General features: G+C 34.6%; 2 non-coding genes and 1 pseudogene across 2 annotated transcripts; all 3 read left to right on the forward strand.

The window, feature by feature from the left end:
• Positions 1–5,302: 5,302 nt before the first annotated feature.
• LOC120285566 lies at positions 5,303–7,297 on the forward strand. The gene has a single exon (XR_005544821.1). It is a non-coding gene; the product is annotated as a small subunit ribosomal RNA (ribosomal RNA).
• Positions 7,298–7,986: 689 nt separating this feature from the next.
• Positions 7,987–8,165, forward strand: LOC120285563. Its single transcript, XR_005544819.1, has one exon. It is a non-coding gene; the product is annotated as a 5.8S ribosomal RNA (ribosomal RNA).
• Positions 8,166–8,559: 394 nt separating this feature from the next.
• Positions 8,560–11,142, forward strand: LOC120285562 (annotated as a pseudogene; the record flags this gene model as incomplete).

Below are 11,142 nucleotides of genomic sequence, written 5' to 3' on the forward strand. Positions count from 1 at the left end.
AAAAAATGCTGAAATATTCCCATATTATCTTAGTATTATAGAGGAAAGACCGTTGCCGACCTCTTATATTGTTCAAAACTTATGTATTCATATGATTTTGGCAATTAAATGAGTAAATTAAATAATATACATATGAAAATGATTAATTATTATATGTATAAGGGAAAAAATGCTGAAATATTCCCACATTCTCTCAGTATTATAGAGAAAAGCCATTATAGTGAGAGGGTATAGTAGTGTAAACGACCGGAATTACGACAGAGGGTTCAAAAACTACTATAGGTAGGCAGTGGTCTTAAGGTAGCCAAATGCCTCGTCATCTAATTAGTGACGCGCATGAATGGATTAACGAGATTCCTACTGTCCCTATCTACTATCTAGCGAAACCACAGCCAAGGGAACGGGCTTGGAATAATTAGCGGGGAAAGAAGACCCTTTTGAGCTTGACTCTAATCTGGCAGTGTAAGGAGACATAAGAGGTGTAGAATAAGTGGGAGATATTAGACCTCGGTTTGGTATCGTCAATGAAATACCACTACTCTTATTGTTTCCTTACTTACTTGATTAAATGGAACGTGTATCATTTCCTAGCCATTATACGGATATATTTATTATATCTTATGGTATTGGGTTTTGATGCAAGCTTCTTGATCAAAGTATCACGAGTTTGTTATATAATCGCAAACAAATTCTTTAATAAAACGATGCATTTATGTATTTTTGATTTGAAAATTTGGTATAACTCCAATTACTCAGGTATGATCCAATTCAAGGACATTGCCAGGTAGGGAGTTTGACTGGGGCGGTACATCTCTCAAATAATAACGGAGGTGTCCCAAGGCCAGCTCAGTGCGGACAGAAACCACACATAGAGCAAAAGGGCAAATGCTGACTTGATCTCGGTGTTCAGTACACACAGGGACAGCAAAAGCTCGGCCTATCGATCCTTTTGGTTTAAAGAGTTTTTAACAAGAGGTGTCAGAAAAGTTACCATAGGGATAACTGGCTTGTGGCGGCCAAGCGTTCATAGCGACGTCGCTTTTTGATCCTTCGATGTCGGCTCTTCCTATCATTGTGAAGCAAAATTCACCAAGCGTTGGATTGTTCACCCATGCAAGGGAACGTGAGCTGGGTTTAGACCGTCGTGAGACAGGTTAGTTTTACCCTACTAATGACAAAACGTTGTTGCGACAGCATTCCTGCGTAGTACGAGAGGAACCGCAGGTACGGACCAATGGCACAATACTTGTTCGAGCGAACAGTGGTATGACGCTACGTCCGTTGGATTATGCCTGAACGCCTCTAAGGTCGTATCCGTGCTGGACTGCAATGATAAATAAGGGGCAATTTGCATTGTATGGCTTCTAAACCATTTAAAGTTTATAATTTATTTTATAAACGACAATGGATGTGATGCCAATGTAATTTGTAACATAGTAAATTAGGAGGATCTTCGATCACCTGATGCCGCGCTAGTTACATATAAAAGCATTATTTAATACAATGACAAAGCCTAGAATCAATTGTAAACGACTTTTGTAACAGGCAAGGTGTTGTAAGTGGTTGAGCAGCTGCCATACTGCGATCCACTGAAGCTTATCCTTTGCTTGATGATTCGATAAATAAATGATTTTTTCCTGTAGCCAAACACCTCGTCATCAATTTAGTGACGCATATGATATTGTCCCTATCATATAATTTTTGATATAAAGACTTTAAAGAATTGTATCAAGTTGCCAAACACCTCGTCATCAATTTAGTGACGCATATGATATTGTCCCTATCATATAATTAATATAAAGACTTTAATGAATTGTGTCAAGTTGCCAAACACCTCGTCATCAATTTAGTGACGCATATGATATTGTCCCTATCATATAATTAATATAAAGAATTTTAATGAATTGTGTCAAGTTGCCAAACACCTCGTCATCAATTTAGTGACGCATATGATATTGTCCCTATCATATAATTTTTGATATAAAGACTTTAAAGAATTGTATCAAGTTGCCAAACACCTCGTCATCAATTTAGTGACGCATATGATATTGTCCATATCATATAATTAATATAAAGACTTTAATGAATTGTGTCAAGTTGCCAAACACCTCGTCATCAATTTAGTGACGCATATGATATATTGTCCCTATCATATAATTTTTGATATAAAGACTTTAAAGAATTGTATCAAGTTGCCAAACACCTCGTCATCAATTTAGTGACGCATATGATATTGTCCATATCATATAATTAATATAAAGACTTTAATGAATTGTGTCAAGTTGCCAAACACCTCGTCATCAATTTAGTGACGCATATGATATTGTCCCTATCATATAATTAATATAAAGACTTTAATGAATTGTGTCAAGTTGCCAAACACCTCGTCATCAATTTAGTGACGCATATGATATTGTCCATATCATATAATTAATATAAAGACTTTAATGAATTGTGTCAAGTTGCCAAACACCTCGTCATCAATTTAGTGACGCATATGATATTGTCCCTATCATATAATTTTTGATATAAAGACTTTAAAGAATTGTATCAAGTTGCCAAACACCTCGTCATCAATTTAGTGACGCATATGATATTGTCCATATCATATAATTAATATAAAGACTTTAATGAATTGTGTCAAGTTGCCAAACACCTCGTCATCAATTTAGTGACGCATATGATATTGTCCCTATCATATAATTAATATAAAGACTTTAATGAATTGTGTCAAGTTGCCAAACACCTCGTCATCAATTTAGTGACGCATATGATATTGTCCCTATCATATAATTAATATAAAGAATTTTAATGAATTGTGTCAAGTTGCCAAACACCTCGTCATCAATTTAGTGACGCATATGATATTGTCCCTATCATATAATTAATATAAAAACTTTTAATGAATTGTGTCAAGTTGCCAAACACCTCGTCATCAATTTAGTGACGCATATGATATTGTCCCTATCATATAATTTTTGATATAAAGACTTTAAAGAATTGTATCAAGTTGCCAAACACCTCGTCATCAACTACTATATTATGGTTGCGCCGACCTCTCATATTGTATTCTCTTATGTGTTCATAGGATTTTGGCAATTATATACGAGTAAATTAAATAATATACTTATGAAAATGATTAATTATTATATGTATAAGGGAAAAAATGCTGAAATATTCCCATATTATCTTAGTATTATAGAGGAAAGACCGTTGCCGACCTCTTATATTGTTCAAAACTTATGTATTCATATGATTTTGGCAATTAAATGAGTAAATTAAATAATATACATATGAAAATGATTAATTATTATATGTATAAGGGAAAAAATGCTGAAATATTCCCACATTCTCTCAGTATTATAGAGAAAAGCCATTATAGTGAGAGGGTATAGTAGTGTAAACGACCGGAATTACGACAGAGGGTTCAAAAACTACTATAGGTAGGCAGTGGTTGCCGACCTCTCATATTGTTCAAAACTTATGTATTCATATGATTTTGGCAATTATATGAGTAAATTAAATAATATACATATGAAAATGATTAATTATTATATGTATAAGGGAAAAAATGCTGAAATATTCCCACATTCTCTCAGTATTATAGAGAAAAGCCATTATAGTGAGAGGGTATAGTAGTGTAAACGACCGGAATTACGACAGAGGGTTCAAAAACTACTATAGGTAGGCAGTGGTTGCCGACCTCTCATATTGTTCAAAACTTATGTATTCATATGATTTTGGGAATTATATGAGTAAATTAAATAATATACATATGAAAATGATTAATTATTATATGTATAAGGGAAAAAATGCTGAAATATTCCCACATTCTCTCAGTATTATAGAGAAAAGCCATTATAGTGAGAGGGTATAGTAGTGTAAACGACCGGAATTACGACAGAGGGTTCAAAAACTACTATAGGTAGGCAGTGGTTGCCGACCTCTCATATTGTTCAAAACTTATGAATTCATATGATTTTGGGAATTATATGAGTAAATTAAATAATATACATATGAAAATGATTAATTATTATATGTATAAGGAAAAAAATGCTGAAATATTCCCACATTCTCTTAGTATTATAGAGAAAAGCCATTATAGGGAGAGGGTATAGTAGTGTAAACGACCGGAATTACGACAGAGGGTTCAAAAACTACTATAGGTAGGCAGTGGTTGCCGACCTCTCATATTGTTCAAAACTTATGTATTCATATGATTTTGGCAATAATATGAGTAAATTAAATAATAAACATATGAAAATTAATATGTATTATATGTATAAAGAAAAAAATAATCATATTATATATGAATAATGGAAAAAAAAATGAAATGTTCATATAATCTCTTAATATATAAGAGAATAGCCCGTATGTTGGGTGGCAAACGGAATTGAAAATACCCGCTTTGACGACAGCGGGTTCAAAAACTACTATAGGTAGGCAGTGGTTGCCGACCTCCCGCATTATTCGAAATATTTATTTCGGATTATGTTTATATTGGTTACATACAATAAAGTATATTATTATCCGTACAAATTTGTTTCTCAGTTCTATAGAACACGGGACTTGGCTCCGCGGATAATAGGAATATACGCTTTTTAGATAATATCGTTGAAACAAAAGTCAAGTTTCTATTATATATAGAATAACAAATCGTTTCCATATATTATCGTTAATTTTTGGAGGCAGGCAAATATTTATTTATTACCTGCCGTATAGTTGGATTATTATATCGTTACGGTATAATACAAATATGGATTCTTATGAAAGAAATATAAAATTATATATTAAATGTGGAAATATTATCATATGCGCTTGGTTTTATGTTATATATTACCAGAGAGATATATGAAAAGAGATAAATTTTAAATTTATCTTCAAAATGCAAATGATTTAACTTAATATTTATATTGGTTAAACAAAAATTGTACATGTGTGGATACAATAATTATGTATGTTGGAAATAAAATGATATTTTATAATGAAATATGTATATATAAAAAGATATAATTATAGAAACATATATATTACAATAATTATATGAAATTCTTGTTATATTGGTAAAACAAGTATAAATTAAAAATGAAATTATGGATTACGAATGCTATATAAAAATGGCCGTAATCGAATGGATATTTTACTTATAAATATATATTTAAAATTTTACCCAAAGGCGAAATATTGAATTTTATTCAATATAATAAAAATCATGGAATTATATAAAGTGAAAAATCCATATATCTATTATATTGCTTATTTCGATTCAAAAAATATGAATGGAATATGAAGGAAAAACATTATTCTGGTTGATCCTGCCAGTAGTTATATGCTTGTCTCAAAGATTAAGCCATGCATGTCTAAGTACACACGAATTAAAAGTGAAACCGCAAAAGGCTCATTATATCAGTTATGGTTCCTTAGATCGTTAACAGTTACTTGGATAACTGTGGTAATTCTAGAGCTAATACATGCAATTAAAACATGAACCTTATGGGACATGTGCTTTTATTAGGCTAAAACCAAGCGATCGCAAGATCGTTATATTGGTTGAACTCTAGATAACATGCAGATCGTATGGTCTTGTACCGACGACAGATCTTTCAAATGTCTGCCCTATCAACTTTTGATGGTAGTATCTAGGACTACCATGGTTGCAACGGGTAACGGGGAATCAGGGTTCGATTCCGGAGAGGGAGCCTGAGAAACGGCTACCACATCTAAGGAAGGCAGCAGGCGCGTAAATTACCCACTCCCAGCTCGGGGAGGTAGTGACGAAAAATAACAATACAGGACTCATATCCGAGGCCCTGTAATTGGAATGAGTACACTTTAAATCCTTTAACAAGGACCAATTGGAGGGCAAGTCTGGTGCCAGCAGCCGCGGTAATTCCAGCTCCAATAGCGTATATTAAAGTTGTTGCGGTTAAAACGTTCGTAGTTGAACTTGTGCTTCATACGGGTAGTACAACTTACAATTGTGGTTAGTACTATACCTTTATGTATGTAAGCGTATTACCGGTGGAGTTCTTATATGTGATTAAATACTTGTATTTTTTCATATGTTCCTCCTATTTAAAAACCTGCACTAGTGCTCTTAAACGAGTGTTATTGTGGGCCGGTACTATTACTTTGAACAAATTAGAGTGCTTAAAGCAGGCTTCAAATGCCTGAATATTCTGTGCATGGGATAATGAAATAAGACCTCTGTTCTGCTTTCATTGGTTTTCAGATCAAGAGGTAATGATTAATAGAAGCAGTTTGGGGGCATTAGTATTACGACGCGAGAGGTGAAATTCTTGGACCGTCGTAAGACTAACTTAAGCGAAAGCATTTGCCAAAGATGTTTTCATTAATCAAGAACGAAAGTTAGAGGTTCGAAGGCGATCAGATACCGCCCTAGTTCTAACCATAAACGATGCCAGCTAGCAATTGGGTGTAGCTACTTTTATGGCTCTCTCAGTCGCTTCCCGGGAAACCAAAGCTTTTGGGCTCCGGGGGAAGTATGGTTGCAAAGCTGAAACTTAAAGGAATTGACGGAAGGGCACCACCAGGAGTGGAGCCTGCGGCTTAATTTGACTCAACACGGGAAAACTTACCAGGTCCGAACATAAGTGTGTAAGACAGATTGATAGCTCTTTCTCGAATCTATGGGTGGTGGTGCATGGCCGTTCTTAGTTCGTGGAGTGATTTGTCTGGTTAATTCCGATAACGAACGAGACTCAAATATATTAAATAGATATCTTCAGGATTATGGTGCTGAAGCTTATGTAGCCTTCATTCATGGTGGCAGTAAAATGTTTATTGTGTTTGAATGTGTTTATGTAAGTGGAGCCGTACCTGTTGGTTTGTCCCATTATAAGGACACTAGCTTCTTAAATGGACAAATTGCGTCTAGCAATAATGAGATTGAGCAATAACAGGTCTGTGATGCCCTTAGATGTCCTGGGCTGCACGCGCGCTACAATGAAAGTATCAACGTGTATTTCCTAGACCGAGAGGTCCGGGTAAACCGCTGAACCACTTTCATGCTTGGGATTGTGAACTGAAACTGTTCACATGAACTTGGAATTCCCAGTAAGTGTGAGTCATTAACTCGCATTGATTACGTCCCTGCCCTTTGTACACACCGCCCGTCGCTACTACCGATTGAATTATTTAGTGAGGTCTCCGGACGTGATCACTGTGACGCCTTGCGTGTTACGGTTGTTTCGCAAAAGTTGACCGAACTTGATTATTTAGAGGAAGTAAAAGTCGTAACAAGGTTTCCGTAGGTGAACCTGCGGAAGGATCATTATTGTATAATATCCTTACCGTTAATAAACATTTGTTATAATACAAATAAATACAATTTACCAAAATAAAAATATTACAAAATGATTCTACGGAATCAAAAGTTAAAGTGAAAATAAAATGTAGATGGCTTTTATTTTATTTATATGTGGGGCTTGGCAACCTCATAAAAAGACTTTAACATTATTAATGTTGTTGTGCGTATTTGTGGCAGTACTTACTACAACAACGGCGTTTCCTATAAAAACAAATTCTCGAAAATGGAAATCGAAGAAACTAAACTAAATTCGAAAGTGGAAGTCGAATTAAAATTAAAATAATTTTGAATGTGGTAATCGAAATAAGTTTGTGTGTATATGGACCATAATATACACGCGTTGCGAATATGTATTGTTCATCTATGTTATGAGCATACGTTGGCTAATGCAACAACCTAAAATATACAATGTTTGTACCTGTCATCCATCAGGTTAATGTTTTATATAAATTTTGCAGTATGTGTCACCCAAAATAGCAAACCATAACCAGATTATTATGATACATAATGCTTATATGAAACTAAGACATTTCGCAACATTTATTTTAGGTATAAAAATAAATTTATTGAAGGAATTGATATATGCCAGTAAAATGGTGTATTTTTAATTTCTTTCAATAAAAACAATATTGACATTATATAAAAATGAATTATAAAACTCTAAGCGGTGGATCACTCGGCTCATGGGTCGATGAAGAACGCAGCAAACTGTGCGTCATCGTGTGAACTGCAGGACACATGAACATCGACATTTTGAACGCATATCGCAGTCCATGCTGTTATGTACTTTAATTAATTTTATAGTGCTGCTTGGACTACATATGGTTGAGGGTTGTAAGACTATGCTAATTAAGTTGTTTATAAATTTTTTATAAGCATATGGTATATTATTGGATTAAATAATGATTTTATTCATAATATTAAAAAAGAAATGAAAAACATTATCTCACATTTGAATGTGAAAAACGAAGAGAAATATTTTCTTTTTCAATCAAATAATACTGAGAAATGTCTAGCATAAAAAATTGAAATATTTTTCATCTAGAATTGTCTCTTATTAATGATTCGAAAAAAAAAAAACTTGGTTATGTTATTATTCTTCGTTGGTTCGTTAAATGGATAAAAAATAACTTTGCTTACAAGAACTATTGGAACTATTTATAACGAATTTAATTGATTGTTTTATCATTTATATATAAAGAATTTATGGCAAAATATAGTTATATATACAACCTCAACTCATATGGGACTACCCCCTGAATTTAAGCATATTAATTAGGGGAGGAAAAGAAACTAACAAGGATTTTCTTAGTAGCGGCGAGCGAAAAGAAAACAGTTCAGCACTAAGTCACTTTGTCTATATGGCAAATGTGAGATGCAGTGTATGGAGCGTCAATATTCTAGTATGAGAAATTAATGATTTAAGTCCTTCTTAAATGAGGCCATTTACCCATAGAGGGTGCCAGGCCCGTATAACGTTAATGATTACTAGATGATGTTTCCAAAGAGTCGTGTTGCTTGATAGTGCAGCACTAAGTGGGTGGTAAACTCCATCTAAAACTAAATATAACCATGAGACCGATAGTAAACAAGTACCGTGAGGGAAAGTTGAAAAGAACTCTGAATAGAGAGTTAAACAGTACGTGAAACTGCTTAGAGGTTAAGCCCGATGAACCTGAATATCCGTTATGGAAAATTCATCATTAAAATTGTAATATTTAAATAATATTATTAAGAATAATGTGCATTTTTTCCATATAAGGACATTGTAATCTATTAGCATATCCCAAATTTATCATAAAATATAACTTATAGTTTATTCCAATTAAATTGCTTGCATTTTAACACAGAATAAATGTTATTAATTTGATAAAGTGCTGATAGATTTATATTATTACAGAGCGTTAATTTTTCGGAATTATATAATGGCATAATTATCATTGATTTTTGTGTTTATTATATGCTCTTGTATGATTAACAATGCGAAAGATTCAGGATACCTTCGGGACCCGTCTTGAAACACGGACCAAGGAGTCTAACATATGTGCAAGTTATTGGGATGTAAACCTAATAGCGTAATTAACTTGACTAATAATGGGATTAGTTTTTTAGCTATTTATAGCTAATTAACACAATCCCGGGGCGTTCTATATAGTTATGTATAATGTATATTTATATTATTTATGCCTCTAACTGGAACGTACCTTGAGCATATATGCTGTGACCCGAAAGATGGTGAACTATACTTGATCAGGTTGAAGTCAGGGGAAACCCTGATGGAAGACCGAAACAGTTCTGACGTGCAAATCGATTGTCAGAATTGAGTATAGGGGCGAAAGACCAATCGAACCATCTAGTAGCTGGTTCCTTCCGAAGTTTCCCTCAGGATAGCTGGTGCATTTTAATATTATATAAAATAATCTTATCTGGTAAAGCGAATGATTAGAGGCCTTAGGGTCGAAACGATCTTAACCTATTCTCAAACTTTAAATGGGTAAGAACCTTAACTTTCTTGATATGAAGTTCAAGGTTATGATATAATGTGCCCAGTGGGCCACTTTTGGTAAGCAGAACTGGCGCTGTGGGATGAACCAAACGTAATGTTACGGTGCCCAAATTAACAACTCATGCAGATACCATGAAAGGCGTTGGTTGCTTAAAACAGCAGGACGGTGATCATGGAAGTCGAAATCCGCTAAGGAGTGTGTAACAACTCACCTGCCGAAGCAACTAGCCCTTAAAATGGATGGCGCTTAAGTTGTATACCTATACATTACCGCTAAAGTAGATGATTTATATTACTTGTGATATAAATTTTGAAACTTTAGTGAGTAGGAAGGTACAATGGTATGCGTAGAAGTGTTTGGCGTAAGCCTGCATGGAGCTGCCATTGGTACAGATCTTGGTGGTAGTAGCAAATAATCGAATGAGACCTTGGAGGACTGAAGTGGAGAAGGGTTTCGTGTGAACAGTGGTTGATCACGAGTTAGTCGGTCCTAAGTTCAAGGCGAAAGCCGAAAATTTTCAAGTAAAACAAAAATGCCTAACTATATAAACAAAGCGAATATAATACACTTGAATAATTTTGAACGAAAGGGAATACGGTTCCAATTCCGTAACCTGTTGAGTATCCGTTTGTTATTAAATATGGGCCTCGTGCTCATCCTGGCAACAGGAACGACCATAAAGAAGCCGTCGAGAGATATCGGAAGAGTTTTCTTTTCTGTTTTATAGCCGTACTACCATGGAAGTCTTTCGCAGAGAGATATGGTAGATGGGCTAGAAGAGCATGACATATACTGTTGTGTCGATATTTTCTCCTCGACCTTGAAAATTTATGGTGGGGACACGCAAACTTCTCAACAGGCCGTACCAATATCCGCAGCTGTCTCCAAGGTGAAGAGTCTCTAGTCGATAGAATAATGTAGGTAAGGGAAGTCGGCAAATTAGATCCGTAACTTCGGGATAAGGATTGGCTCTGAAGATTGAGATAGTCGGGCTTGATTGGGAAACAATAACATGGTTTATGTGCTCGTTCTGGGTAAATAGAGTTTCTAGCATTTATGTTAGTTACTTGTTCCCCGGATAGTTTAGTTACGTAGCCAATTGTGGAACTTTCTTGCTAAAATTTTTAAGAATACTATTTGGGTTAAACCAATTAGTTCTTATCAATTATAACGATTATCAATTAACAATCAATTCAGAACTGGCACGGACTTGGGGAATCCGACTGTCTAATTAAAACAAAGCATTGTGATGGCCCTAGCGGGTGTTGACACAATGTGATTTCTGCCCAGTGCTCTGAATGTCAA

This window comes from Drosophila simulans, unplaced genomic scaffold (genome assembly GCF_016746395.2).
Source record: "Drosophila simulans strain w501 unplaced genomic scaffold, Prin_Dsim_3.1 Segkk48_quiver_pilon, whole genome shotgun sequence".
NCBI lineage: Eukaryota > Metazoa > Arthropoda > Insecta > Diptera > Drosophilidae > Drosophila > Drosophila simulans.